This window comes from Saccostrea cucullata, unplaced genomic scaffold, assembly GCF_032062105.1.
Source record: "Saccostrea cucullata isolate Sc308-1 unplaced genomic scaffold, CSIRO_AGI_Scuc_v1 ctg2375, whole genome shotgun sequence".
Lineage (NCBI taxonomy): Eukaryota > Metazoa > Mollusca > Bivalvia > Ostreida > Ostreidae > Saccostrea > Saccostrea cuccullata.
In genome coordinates this window covers 333,001-347,029 of record NW_026931665.1, presented here as the reverse complement: position 1 = coordinate 347,029, position 14,029 = coordinate 333,001, and the positions used below count along the sequence as shown (strand labels likewise).

General features: G+C 33.3%; 1 long non-coding RNA gene across 2 annotated transcripts; it reads right to left on the bottom strand.

Moving 5' to 3' along the window:
• Positions 1-3,016: 3,016 nt before the first annotated feature.
• On the bottom strand, positions 3,017-9,139 carry LOC134233251 (uncharacterized). Of its 2 annotated transcripts, XR_009984944.1 has the most exons (5): positions 8,015-9,139; positions 7,812-7,930; positions 7,548-7,720; positions 4,695-6,739; positions 3,017-3,996 (listed from the first exon to the last, which is right to left on the bottom strand). It is a non-coding gene; the product is annotated as an uncharacterized LOC134233251 (long non-coding RNA). The 2 variants fall into 2 exon arrangements; XR_009984945.1 differs by having other exon boundaries at positions 3,017-6,739; positions 8,015-9,134.
• Positions 9,140-14,029: the final 4,890 nt, after the last annotated feature.

Below are 14,029 nucleotides of genomic sequence, written 5' to 3'. Positions count from 1 at the left end.
AAACCTTTTTAGGGTTAATAGGTGTGTAGTGTAAGTGTGCGGAACGAAGGTCATTTTGCGCGCATACGCCTGCACATGCGTGCGCGTGAAATGAGTGAATTGACTGATATACTTAATATAGCTTTAACTTTTACATTTTTTGATGAAATGCTTTGAAACTCATTACATAAGGATATATTAAAAGTGTTAATAATATGACACTGTCAAATTAGCATGAACTCACGCGCATGCACGTGCGCCTTCCTCTGATTGGCTGAAACAAAAATCTCAATATCTCTTTTTTTTCCGACGAAATGCTTTGAAATTTTTAACATTGTCCTGAATTAGGAATCCTACAATATAATATGGAAAAAATTTCATGAAGTCACGCGCATGCATGTGCGCTGCAATCTGATTGGCTGAAACTTTAAATGGCTATATCTCCTTTATTTTTTGACGAAATGCTTTGAAATTTAAAACATAGTCATGCATTAGGATATCCTGCAATATGATATACTAAAAATTTCAAGAAATCACGCGCATGCACGTGTGCTGCAATCTGATTGGCTGAAATTTTAAATGGCCATATCTCCTTTGATTTTTAACGAAATGCTGTGAAATTTAAAGCATGGTTATGCATTAGGATATTCTACAATATGATTTAGAAAAAAAAATTCTTGAAATCACGTGGATGCACGTGTGCTGCAATCTGATTGGCTGAAACTTGAAATGGCTATAATTCCCTTGGTTTTCAACCAAACAGGATGGGATTTAGAACATAGATATATATAAGGGCCTCCTACAAGAGGGTATGGTCATCATGCACGTGCACGCACGTGCGTGCATTTGGAACGAGTGAAATTGAAAATACACTTGAATGAGTGATTTTTAATACTTTTGGACTAAATGCTTTCATATAAAGTATATATAAATATATAGAAAGTGTAGACAAGATTATATGATCATTATGCACGTGCATTCACATGGGCACGCGTGCAATGTTAATTTGAATATAATTGGTATCCTTTTGGGAAAACGTTGTTAAAGTCAAAAATGCACAGATGTTGTCTTATTTAATAAGGCTTACAGGGAATATGGCACCAAAAGGGAGTCGGGGGAGCGTTTGGGGAACATCTCTAACGGTTCCCGTTACAATTAGCACTAGTTTATTTTAGCGGTCAAAGAGGTTGAATCTTTTTCAGATGCACACTGAGAAGGGTTATGAATATTTTAGCGATTAAAATTTTTAGCAGGCTACTTTTAAAACGTTAAAATAAGCCAAAGTTAGCAACCCTGCTGAAATAACCCACTAAATGGTTATAAATGTAGGACTCTAAAGTGCGATGGAACTCCAAAGTCCGATGGTCACACCAGAGTCCGATGGTCTACACCAAACCGCGATGGTTTCACACGCCAAAAGCCGATGGCGCAGAAAATAATTCACGTTTATGACGTCATACATGTAGTACTACTGCTCAAAAATTGCGATGCAACGCCATGCCAATAAATAAATACAAAATATCATAAATAAAAAGACGAACCCTCGTTTTTGGATGTAGGTACGAAACAAAGACTTATCAGCCGAACAATGAGTATCAACTCTTACCTAAATATCATAGATGGGTGCAGGACTAATCTTAATCAGTCCAGTTGTGTGTGAGGACTAGCCCTAAAATCTCCCGTGTTGGTTTAAAGAAACAAATGAGTGTTCAAAGACAAACCCTTATCATTTGAATGGTGTACAATGACTAGCCCTAATACCTCTGGTGGGTGAAAACAAAAAGCAATATCAGTAAAACTGATGTGAGAGGAATACTGAATAGCGTCATGACGTCGGGCTATAATGACGTCATAAATGTCGATTGTTTCTCTGTACCATCGGACTTTGGCTTTTTAGATCATCGCACTTAAGTGTCGCACGTCTCATAGGAAAGGGGCCATCGTACTTTGGCGTGACCATCGGACTTTGGAGTCCTTAAAGAAAACAAACCATGGGGGTATGGTGCAGACCATCGGGGTTTTGCGAGACGATCGGACTTTGGCGTCACCATCGGATTTTGGAGTCTTACATACATACTGAACACTATTTATTGTATACTATCTTAGCCCCCTTCATATATGTAAAGTTTAGAATGTTGCCTCTTTTAAAACTCTGTCCAGTCGTATTTTTATTCTTTTGATTAAAATTAAATTCACCCAATGAGATTAGGTTGAAAGGAGCAAAAATAAAACGGGGGCGATATTTTTTTTAAAACACAGTGATCTAATTTAAAAAAAAAGAACAGCTGACATTCAATGACGAAAAAATAATTCATTGCTTATCATATACCTGATAAAACTAAATTGTTAAAGGAAATGTGAACAAGTTTAATTACTTTCACAATGACACCAAACAAATTGTGAATTTATAAGAAAATGTGACTAGAGGAAAGCATAATAAATGAACATTATATACATATGATAATACATGTATGTAAATATTGAAATCTTTAATATATGAATTTTTTTTATCCAATATTGATTTACCAAACAACAACTGTTGATATCCTCTTTACTTCTGCTCATACGATAAAAAATAATTGGACGGCAAAAATATAATTATATATACCGAGCACCGATATACATAACACATTTTTGACCATGCATTTTAGCACTAAAAACATTATACATGTACTTTGCAGGCGGGAAAAATGCTTCATAATAGATCTTGATAAAATGTTCCTTTTTTTTCATTTTAAGTACCTCATATTGACAACTGTTTAAGTAGTCTTTGTATTCCACAAAGAATAAATAATAAAACTTCTTTTTTTAGTATTATATCATTACATTGCATAAAACGTGAATAATATTATTTTCTTTTACTATAAAAAAAGCACGGATTAAGAAATAAAAAGATAAAAATATCAAATAATTAAAGAAGAATAAGTAAAGTAAAACTTGTTTGATATTGAAGTTCTAGCAGAAGTAATCTTATGGTATATATAAATAACAACCTGTACATATGAATATATTTTGGTTTATCCATTGGTATGGTAGCATTGATGGTTATTATTTGTACGAAATGAAATTAATTTTTAACAATGATACACGCAATGTACAGTAGTTTGGTCGTATGCTCAAGAGTAGCAGATAGAAGAGATTATATTTACGTCTCAGTGGGTGGTGGCACGAAAAAGATCGCTTTCTGCTCAATGGCCCTGAGTCCGAGTAAAGAACACAATTTTCAGATCTCTACTGACAAGCTGTGATGTCTCCGGATAAGTGGAAAATCGTCGAGAAGAACGTTTTAGAAATAAAGAAAAAAAAACATGATGAAATGCGCATTACTGGTATTACAATTGTATAATTTAAAATGGATTACAAAGTAATTTGTACACAATATCTTGGTCGAATTTCCATCCATGAATACATAATGTAATATCTTCGCCAGTCTCTCTAAATGCCGTTACCTTTGAGACGGGTTGGGTCTGCTGCTAAAGTTATGGAAGATACATGTATTACGACACATTCTTTTATTTTTCTTTTTTTTTATTATTTGTTTAAGAATATTCACAAGTGCAATTAGAGAAATTTATGATAAGGAAAATTGAGACATACATCTAGTTTTGACTATCATTATGAAAATTTGCATGGCTGTAGGTGTCATCAACAGTTCCCTGGTGCTCTTCTCGTCCTGTGAATGTGGAATAATTGGATTCACTTTCAGTTTGCAGATGATTATAGATGTCCTCCTCTACAGGTTTGGTTGGAACTGTACTTCTAAGATGATCATAGTGACTCTCTTCCCCACCAGTGTTTTGTCCCTCTTCATGATTGGGTTTATCTACCAATTCATACGTGTCAATTTCGAAAGAATGTTTATTTTGCCCGCTGTTCATATATGTTTTCTTAGGGCTATAGATTAGGCTTTCCATTCCTGCGTCCTTGGAGCCCGAGATGCTTTCTTCAATAAAACTTTTTTGGATTGAATTTTTATGTGTTGCTAAACTTTCATTCTCTCGTTCGTTTTGCTTTCTCCTACATACATTAATAAAAAATATATCAATATAGAAAAGTATTATCATAAAAAAAAATAATGTACATATAAAACTTAGATGTAACTTCCCCGTCAAAAAGAAAACTCTATTACAAAACATACTGGTAATTTCTCAATATCTTGTCTTAATGCATAAGCATGCAGAGTTATCTGGAATTTAAATCATAAAGTATTCTCATACATGTAAGATTCATTTTATTTCCCGATCATAACAAGTCGCAAACAGCGGATGTGACAGGTCAGCAGGGGACGCTCACTCCTCCATGAACCTGATCCCACCTCTGATGTTTTGGAGATCCGTGTTTGCTATGCTTCTGTTTTGTATTATGGACTTTTGATCATAATACTGTTCGTTATCTCTATATGACTCATTAAAGATTCTTCTTTATACCTGAAGACTGATGACAATGCACACTAAACATACTGAAAGACCTAGGCTCAGTAGAGAGGCACCAATTTGGATCAATTTGGATCAGTGTTGTTGGTCTTTTATCTCCGTTTACCTTGACAACTAAAAGATCATGTTGGTAAAGATTTAAAGGTTTTAATTTCGTATTTCAATTTGTATTGTCACCTCTGATACATATATATTCGTTTTAATATAAAATATGAAAATGGACTTTTGATCAGAATACTGTTCGTTATCTCTATATGTCTCATTAAACATTCTTCTTTATACCTGAAGACTTTGATGACAATGCACACTAAACATACTGAAAGATCTAGGCTCAGTAGAGAGGCACCAATTTGGATAAATGTTGTTGGTCTTTTATCTTCGTCATCCTTGACAACTAAAAGATCATGTTGGTAAAAATTTTAAGGTTTTAATTTCGTATTTCAATTTGTGCTGTCACCTCTGATACATGTATATTCGTTTTAATATAATATATGAAAATATAAAAAAAATATATACTTACATAAAGTTATATGAGGGCATGATCGGTTTTAGACAGTCACCAAAATAAATACATTTTAATGTAACATTAAAGTTTTTAATGAGTTATTTGATGCTGCATTGTAAATGAATACCGGAACTAGGTTCTTATGAAAAGAAACACAACTATGAACAATACAATAAAATTCATTATTACATGCATATCCAAACATATGTATGTTATATTTCTGTTGGTTTGGCCAGTTTTTGCATCTAATTATGTTCATGATCATGTGCTTATCTACATGTAATTCTTGCCACCTCAGAGAGATTCAAAACTTCGTCTTGTTTAACAATTACTATATGTCATAAAATAGATTTAATTTTGACCAAAATGACTGGTGTAATTTTCATTTAAATCAAATATGTTAAATAAGAACTATCTTTACTTCTATAAATACAAAGTGTTCAAAGACCTTTCCTGTCCTTTGTTGAGAAAAAATGGTAGTTAAAGCTTTATAGTTTCAATTCGTCCTAATCTTCTTATATGCATGATGACAGGAAAATCCAATAGATCAAAACATTTTTATTTTGTTATTTATGGTGCTAAAATAAATAAATATTCAACTACATAATAAACATGTGCATTAATGATATACAACATGTTTGTTTAGTCATCATATGAAAGTTATGGCATATATGAAAAAGTTAAAGTAACATTGCTATATCCCTTAGAGCAAGCCTCAGGCCCAAGAACGTTTTGAGTCGAGCGCAAAGCCTGTATTTTACTCAAATCTGAGAGTTTTTTCTCACATCGCTGAGTTGAACTAATAAAGTGTGCCACGAAACTAGTCTTTTTCAACGGAAATTGTAATGATTCTATCTACTAATTTGCAAAATCACAAGAAAAACAAAAAAGATTAAGAGAATAATGGATATGTCAATAAGATATGTCTGCGATGACACACTTTTTGTTTTACAATGATTGATTCATTGATTGATTGATTGTAGTTGTTTAAGGCCTCTCTCGCGAATTTTTCACTCATATGGAGACTACACAAACTTTCCGGTGGAGAGCTGCAAATTTTGTTCTAAATGTGGCGACAAGGGACCTCGTCTTTCATGCGAATGACCGGTCTCACGTCCTTCCGTTTGACTCACAACTGCGACGGAAGGATTGACACGTTACTTTGCAACACTATACATGTAGCAGACGCTCTAACCACTGTTCCACAAGGCGACAGTAGTTTGCAATGAATTTAATTTATGTAATACGTATAACAAGAGTGTTTCAACGGAATTATTAATATAAGATTTTAATCGAGGCCTGAAATATGTACAAATATGCACCTCAAATTCATGCATTGATCTTTGAAAATTCTATACACATGCAAAAAGACTTTGGTATTGCAACTTTTTCTTTTCGATTGAAGCACCGATAATTGTAACTTTATGTTATTGTATAAAGACTTACATTTGCCGATGGTCAATTTTAGAAGTATAATTTTAAATAAGAAATCTTTAAGTCGGGTTGTTCTGTTTAAAATTGTTTTAATTCTTTTTTTTACACATTTTCTTAAATGGATCCTGGATAATTTAAATATCGCTTTATTTATACCTTCTCTGTTCAAGGTAGAATCTACCCTCAAGACGATTGTTGTTAGGCCATGATTTTGAATTGTGACCTCCACACTCATGTTCTTCATTCCTTGTTGGTTTATTAATATAGCTGAGTTTTTCTGTTTTGGGGTCAATGTCTTCTTCAAAGTTGGATATAAAAATATGTTTGCCTTGACTGTTACTCCATCCACTTGTGTTATAGGAATTGTGGATTGTGCAGAAATACGATTCTTAATTCAAAAAAATGCAAACAATCTGTTTATTATATGCTAGGATGTGATAATAAATATTGTACAATTATGGACTCTTTCTGCTGTGAAAATAGTTTGTTATAAGCAAAAATATGAATATTGACCAAGTTGATGAGTTCAATGTCGATATTTCTTGTGCATAACAAATAATATTCACTGTCGAAGGAGTCCATGGTGGTTTAAATTAATTATATAATCGAGATTAGAAATTTATAATAAGAAAGAGGTTGAAGGCTGTATGACGAAACCCATTTCATTTAAGAACATTTTGTCATACATGAGGAAACACGATGTACGATATTTGTGAAACACTATGTCCTCGATTGCAGTACAGTTAAGGCGCGCACTGGAAATATCGCCTAAATTTTGTATTTAAAATTGTAATCGTAATCGGGATGGCGATTATTTTTAGTACATTATTTATACAGGATAATTGTAATTATGATTAATAACTACATATCGTGGACGATTATATTTTATATTTAGACTAGTCACGTGATGCGGCAGTCACGCGATTTTAGCACATTGACTTGAATTATTGATGTTACATATAAATATCACTAGTGCAAGGGCATAACCAAGTTAAATTTTCATGTTTAGTATATAAATATTTTCAACACACATGGTAATTTTTAAAAAGTGCTGCGATTCTGTTAATATACCGTGTTTGTTCTAAATATAAACTACAGAATAAATCTGATGAACAACAAAATATTGTAAATTTACAATACATGTACATAACAATTTCTGTCCAATTGTCAAGTTATACCACTGATTATTTCTTTACCTTCAAACCATCCGTCCTTTTGAAGACATCCCAATCTATGTTAGTCGTTTTTGTTGTATTGTTGCTGTTGTGATCAATATTTCAGTCACATTCGGTTTTAGTGGTTTCTTTATAAAAGTATCGGTATATGTTTTACGTGTCGCGTTCATGACAGGATGCACAGGTAATGTGGTCTAAAGTACAGAGAAAGGAAAAAAAAACAATCATGATTTAAATCATCTTTTTCTTACAATGTGTAGAAATAAAAGCAATTAATTCCCATACCTTTGAACAAAAAACGGGTTCTACTTCCTTTTTGCAGTCAACATTATCACATCCTGTTCCTTCGCAAAGTTGACATGATAAAATATTTTTTCTTTCAGATCGAGATAACCTAATACCTTCTGTGAATAAAGATAATACATTGCAATTATTATTTTTTAATAGAAGTGATGCAGAAAATTTAAATGAACTTTTACACGACAAACCTCGATCAAAACTTGTATAATTTTGCCTCGAGAATTTTATACAGGTGGGATTAGATTTCACTCTCCGTATATCACATATCTTCGGGAACTTGGACACCAACTCCTCTACAAAATCACCCTTTGTATAATTTTTCTTTTCTGACTGAGGCCCTCCTACAAAAAAAAAAAAAAAATAAAACAGAATTTAGTGATAAGGTCCTATGTGATGAATAAACCTTTCTTAGTTAATGTTTTAGAATGAAGTTTTCCAATTTTGGCAAAAAAAAATTGAATGTTGAGGCTTTGAAAAATGTTACTACTGAAAGAATTAGAGTAGAAAAAAATTCTTTTGTTAAAAAATTGTAAATATGATGAATTTGAAACACACTGGTAGGAAAAAGTTGAAAAACTTCAATAATTGTCCTACTCTTACTTATTCTATAAAGAGTGTGCCCCTCATCTTTCTCACTTTCTCCCTCTCTTTCTCCCCCTCTCCATAAATAAACTTTCAAACTAGGTTTTATTACCTCTTTTTTGTTCCCGATGTATTTTCAAAATGTCGTGTATATTTATTTACATATACCTCTGTTTTGTATTAGTGATTAATTGATTGTATATTGTTTTCCGTCCATCTCGAGAATTTTTCACTCATATGGAGACGTCACCGTAAGGGCTTCAAATTTTGTCCTTTACTCGGCACTCAGGGCCATTGAGCAGTAAGAGATCTTTATTGTGCCAATGCCTACCGCTGGCACGGGATCTCGGTTTTTAAGGTCTCATCCGAAGGACCCGCAACTTTCACTTCAAAGTGCCGATCACATAGCAAAGGAACAGTTGCTACCCATTTTATCGACTAGGTCAGTTGCAGCCGATCGAGATACAAGCTCACGACCTCCCGATCACGGAGCAAGTGCTCTACCGATTGAGCTACCGTGAACGTTTTTGTATTTGTGTAATTTGTGGGAAAGTGAATAAATCTTTATAAACAAGAATTGATATGAGTTACCCCATATCCAAAGATACTCGACTTTAAGATTTAATATGATTAACAGTGTTCAATGACTTTTATAAAAAAAAAAAATTAGCCTGCGCTGTCTAGGGCCTAGTGATCGAACTGGTGTAAATTTATTGAGTCCGAAGCATTACTGTCACCCAGTCTCATAGCAGCAAACAGTACACATACCTGTGTCTGCAAGACTAGCTAGCCTTGGTCACACGAGCGATAGAGTTGTCAAACGCATATAGCGACCTCGGAAAAACATGTTTTGTTTTGCCGAGAAGTTACGATGGCAGAAAAATTTTTTTTTTCTTACTTAGAATAGATGACATGAATACGAAATCTGATAAATAAAAATTTTACAATCCCTGCTGAACTGCTCAGTATATTTTGGTCTAACATTTGCATCTGCAACAAAGTGTGTTTAAAATGGGTTAGGAAAATAAGGACTGGGCTGGGAAATTCTTTAGAATCAACAAAACTTTTTTTTATTACTGAAATATACTAATGTATTCGTCACTGAACTTACTTATATAATTCAAGTTCTATATGAAATATTATGCTGAAAATCTACACGAACCCGGTTTTCAGTTTAGAAATCTCCGACCCTGTTCGGGTTTTGCTACACATTTTATAACTACACAACCTACACTTTACACAGTCTACACACGAGCAGAATCCGGCAAAAGATTGAAAATTCCGTCATTTGATAATACACACACAAACACAGAATGATCATAATTTTTTGTTAAGAGGAAACTATTTGATAATTAACAATTCATCGGTGAAAAAATATCAATCGAAGAATGACCTAGATATTCTTTGTTATCAAACATGTTACAAAAAAGGTGAGAAGGGAGCGAGCAAAGGAATATTACAATTTTTATTTGCATTTCGGAGGGAAAGTGAACTTTGGGGGAAAAATTACGTTAATTTTGGTTTCTTTTACGTATGCCATACACAGCATTATTCTTATCATGAACAATAATGTTGTATCTACTTGTCATGATGGAACTATTTTCGTCGGAACAATTTGTGTGAGTCGCCACTGACTACAGTTATATATCTTGAACTGATAGTAAACACTGATCGAATATATTAAAAAAAAGAATAAATAAATTGAAAGTTTTGTAGTTGGATAACGTGCATTGTCCGTGAGATTTATAGCAATATAGGTATTCATTTACTATATTTATCAAGATTATATAGGTGTTGCCTTCAAGTAACCGAAAAAATGCAATATATGAACAGAGGTTTTATATTAAATCATACCGGAAAGAAAAACGCGTTTATAATTATTGCTATAAAAACTTTTAAGTACTGGTACACACTGTAAGGCTGACATTATATGCCATGAAAATGAAGTTCGAGAGGTACCGCGTGCATATTCTTGATACAAGTTTAACGAGACTTAAAAATTTGACTTCTTTACCTCAAAAATGTTTTATGCTACAAAAATGTGTTTGCAATTCTATTCAAGGCCTCGACATTTTACCAATTCCCTGGCGTAGATTTTACAAGCACTGATTTTAGTGAAGATTGAGAAGGGAAACCTCTTACCTGTTTTCATTGTTTTCGACCGATCATGATCAAATATGTTTGCTTATTATAATACATTGTGTTTCTTTTACCCTTCTGTATGTTATTTTAAGCAAAGTTTTTGCCCTTAGAAAAAAGTTGTTCCTTAATATAAGTAAATATTGTTATTACCTAATCCATATAATTTTGTTGTTTTATTATAAATTAAATATTTTCATCTATTCTGTATGTGTTTTCAGTTTTTCTTATCTTTTCAAACCGATTTATTGACCGGTCAATAGACAGCGCGTTCTATTGACCGGTCGATAGACTGCGAGTTCTATTGACCAGTAATGTATTTCCGAAAAAAAAAAACGATCCGGGTGTTGAATTTAGTTGTTTGTAACAATGCACAGACGTGGTAAACAATCATCTTATTTGATCTTTCGACATTGGTTTTAAAAATTGTATGATTTCAATGGTCGGGTATTTTATTTAATAAGAGTTACTTAAATTAATACACTGTGGGACGTTGAGACTTATCCTTCGGTGAGACCTATAAACCGAGGTCCAGTGTAGCAGTAGGTGCTCTGCTGGCACGAAAAAGGTCCCTCTCCACCGGGAAATGTTGGCGTCTCCATAAGAGTGAAAAATTTTCGAGAGGAATGTAAACAATATCTATACAATCAATCTTTAATTAATATTACAGATGCACCATATCTAGGTATTAATTAACAATATGGTACGGCGTACCCTCTGTACTAAATATACAATTGTGAACACTTAGTACGGAAAATAAGATTAGGTAATAAAACAATTATTTAATGCCTGAGCAGTCAATAGACCAGAAAATTTTTCCCTCGGTGCAGGGAACAGCTCAATGTGTTCTATTGCCCTCGGTCGCTGGCCTCGGGCAATAGAACACACTGAGCTGTTCCCTGCACCTCGGGAAAAATATTCTGGTCTATTGACTGCTCAGGTATTAAATAATTGTATATTATTAAATATATTCACATTCAGAGTTAAGCAATAAGATGAAATAACTGTTCTCTTTTTTTTTTTTATACAATAACTTGTAAATAAAATTTACATGTTGCAAGTAAATAAAATGTACATGCTCATAAAGCAAGTGAAATAAATAATTTATACGTGCAGTATAAAAATCATACCTTTCTTAATTGATGACAGTATACTTAAAATCAATTTTGGCTATATGCCAAATATCACTATTGGCATAAAATCAATGAATAAGTGCAATAAAGTATACGATAAGAAATTATGCAAACACTGGCCTTGGTTTAAAGTGTTCTCTTTTAAATGACAAGGATTGATCTTTTGTAGAAAAAAAAATACTTGTTGTAGACACAAATAGTACTCACTCGAAAAGAAGACACTTAATTCGTTTTTTCCAGTACAGTCTGAGTCGGACCATGAATCACTCGTTTCCTTGCAGTAAGATTCACAAGGTTTAACTGGACCTGAAGGCTTCTCTTGAGGTTCGTTCAGACAAATACAGGATTCGTTCTAAAAAAAAGTACAGGAAATATAATTAAATAATGACCAGTATTCAAGCTGATTGATTGATTGATTGTATATTGTGATTGTATCTTGAGAAATTTTCACTTATATGGAGACGTCACCTTATGCCGGTGAAGGGCTTCAAATTTAGACCTATCCTCGGCACTCAGGGCCATTGAGCAGTGAGGGTTCTTTATCATGCCAGCGCCTGCCGTGAAACGGGACCTACGTTTTTAAGGTCATATTCGAAAGACCCGTGACTTTCACTTCTAGTGCCGAGCGCTTGGCAAAGGAACAGTCACTACCTCTGTTTACGTCTTAGGTATGACGCGGCGCCGCGAATGAGAATCGAACCCGGGCCTACCGATCACGAAGCGACCGCTCTACCACTTGGCTACCGTGACCTTGGTTTAAAGTGTTCTCTTTTAAATGACAAGAATTGCTCTTTTCTAGAAAAAAATACTTGTTATAGACGCAAATAGTACTCACTCGAAAGAAGACACTTAAGTCGGTTTAATTCTGTTTAAAATTGCCATAAACAATACAACAGAGGAGCAGATCAAACACCGATCTCAAAAACATAAGAGATGGGAAAGTTGTAATGGAGGAGTGAGCATCCTTTGCTGACCGGTCACACCCGCTGTGTGTTACTTGTCATGATAAGGAAATAGCGGAAAATACGTGCACAATTTAGTGTAAATATAATGGCATAACAATATGTACACTGTATGAAAAATGTATGTCAGCATTTAACTCAAGAATAAATTGTATTTGCTTACGAGGTCATTGTATTGACCATACAACTTATATATTGATGATTTTAAACGAGACTGATGATATTCTTGTTTCATCAACTTGTTTGTCAATAATTAACCTCTTGCATACTTCCTATGTGTATTTAATATAACAAGATTTTTTTGTAGTATAAATATTTTTTAAAATTTTGACCTTTACCTTAAAGTAGGACTTATTTTTTAAAAACATTAACCTCGGTCATAACTTTTGAACGGATAAAATTATGTCTATCATATTTAAAAGTGTATTTCTTGTAACAAGACCAGCTTTTGGGTACAAACTTCTTTGGCATTTAGACTTTGACCTTTTGAGATGACGAGCATTGAAGAAAATTCAGCACTCGTCATAAGTTGCCTTACGGGGGTACCAGTGTTTCACAAATACATCTTGTTTTTCTATTTATATTATCAGGACAAAGATCACCGGCAGATATGAACAGTTGAGAGGGCAAACTCACTCCTCTTCGATACCTGGTCCCACTTCTGTTTTCAGAGCTCCATGGTTGCCCTTCTCACTACCTGTGTTATCCAAAGTTATGTTGCAAATTTGATCCAGATTTACTGTTAGGTTATTTGTCTGGACCATCATTTCTAATATTAAATATTAGTACAATATTTATTTTTTTCAAAATAATATCATAGCTTGTTAAGTTTATATATGATATAAGACAATATATTATAATAAAAGGTTCTTGTGTGAAGCAAATTTTTTGTCATTTTATAGTTGTTGTTTTTTTTTTCGTTTACTTTATTTTTGATGCTTTAAAATAAGGGAATTCATACTTTTTGTGTAACGCAACAAAAGAAACATAATGACAACCTTTTTGTATTAGAATACATGTAGACTACTTGAATAAAAATATTTCTAGACTAATGATACACTGTTGCAGGACTACTCTCCTTTCTCCTTTAGAGGATTTCTAAGAATAGTTTATATTCATTATTTTTATACCGGAACCTTATTTACATTGTAAGTAAAATAATTCGGTACACACAGAAAAAAATTGAAAATAATTGTCTATCATACTGTTTTGTTGTTTAGTCATTGTTGGAAATTGTTTGGGGGGGGGGGGGGGTTATGTAATAGTCTTTTTAACACCTAATAGATGATGATTGAATTCAATCTCTTTCTCGTGTCTTTATGGTCTTGGTGAAACAAAAATTATTAAAAATTTTTGCGTGTTTAACGTACAGCCCTTATATATACGT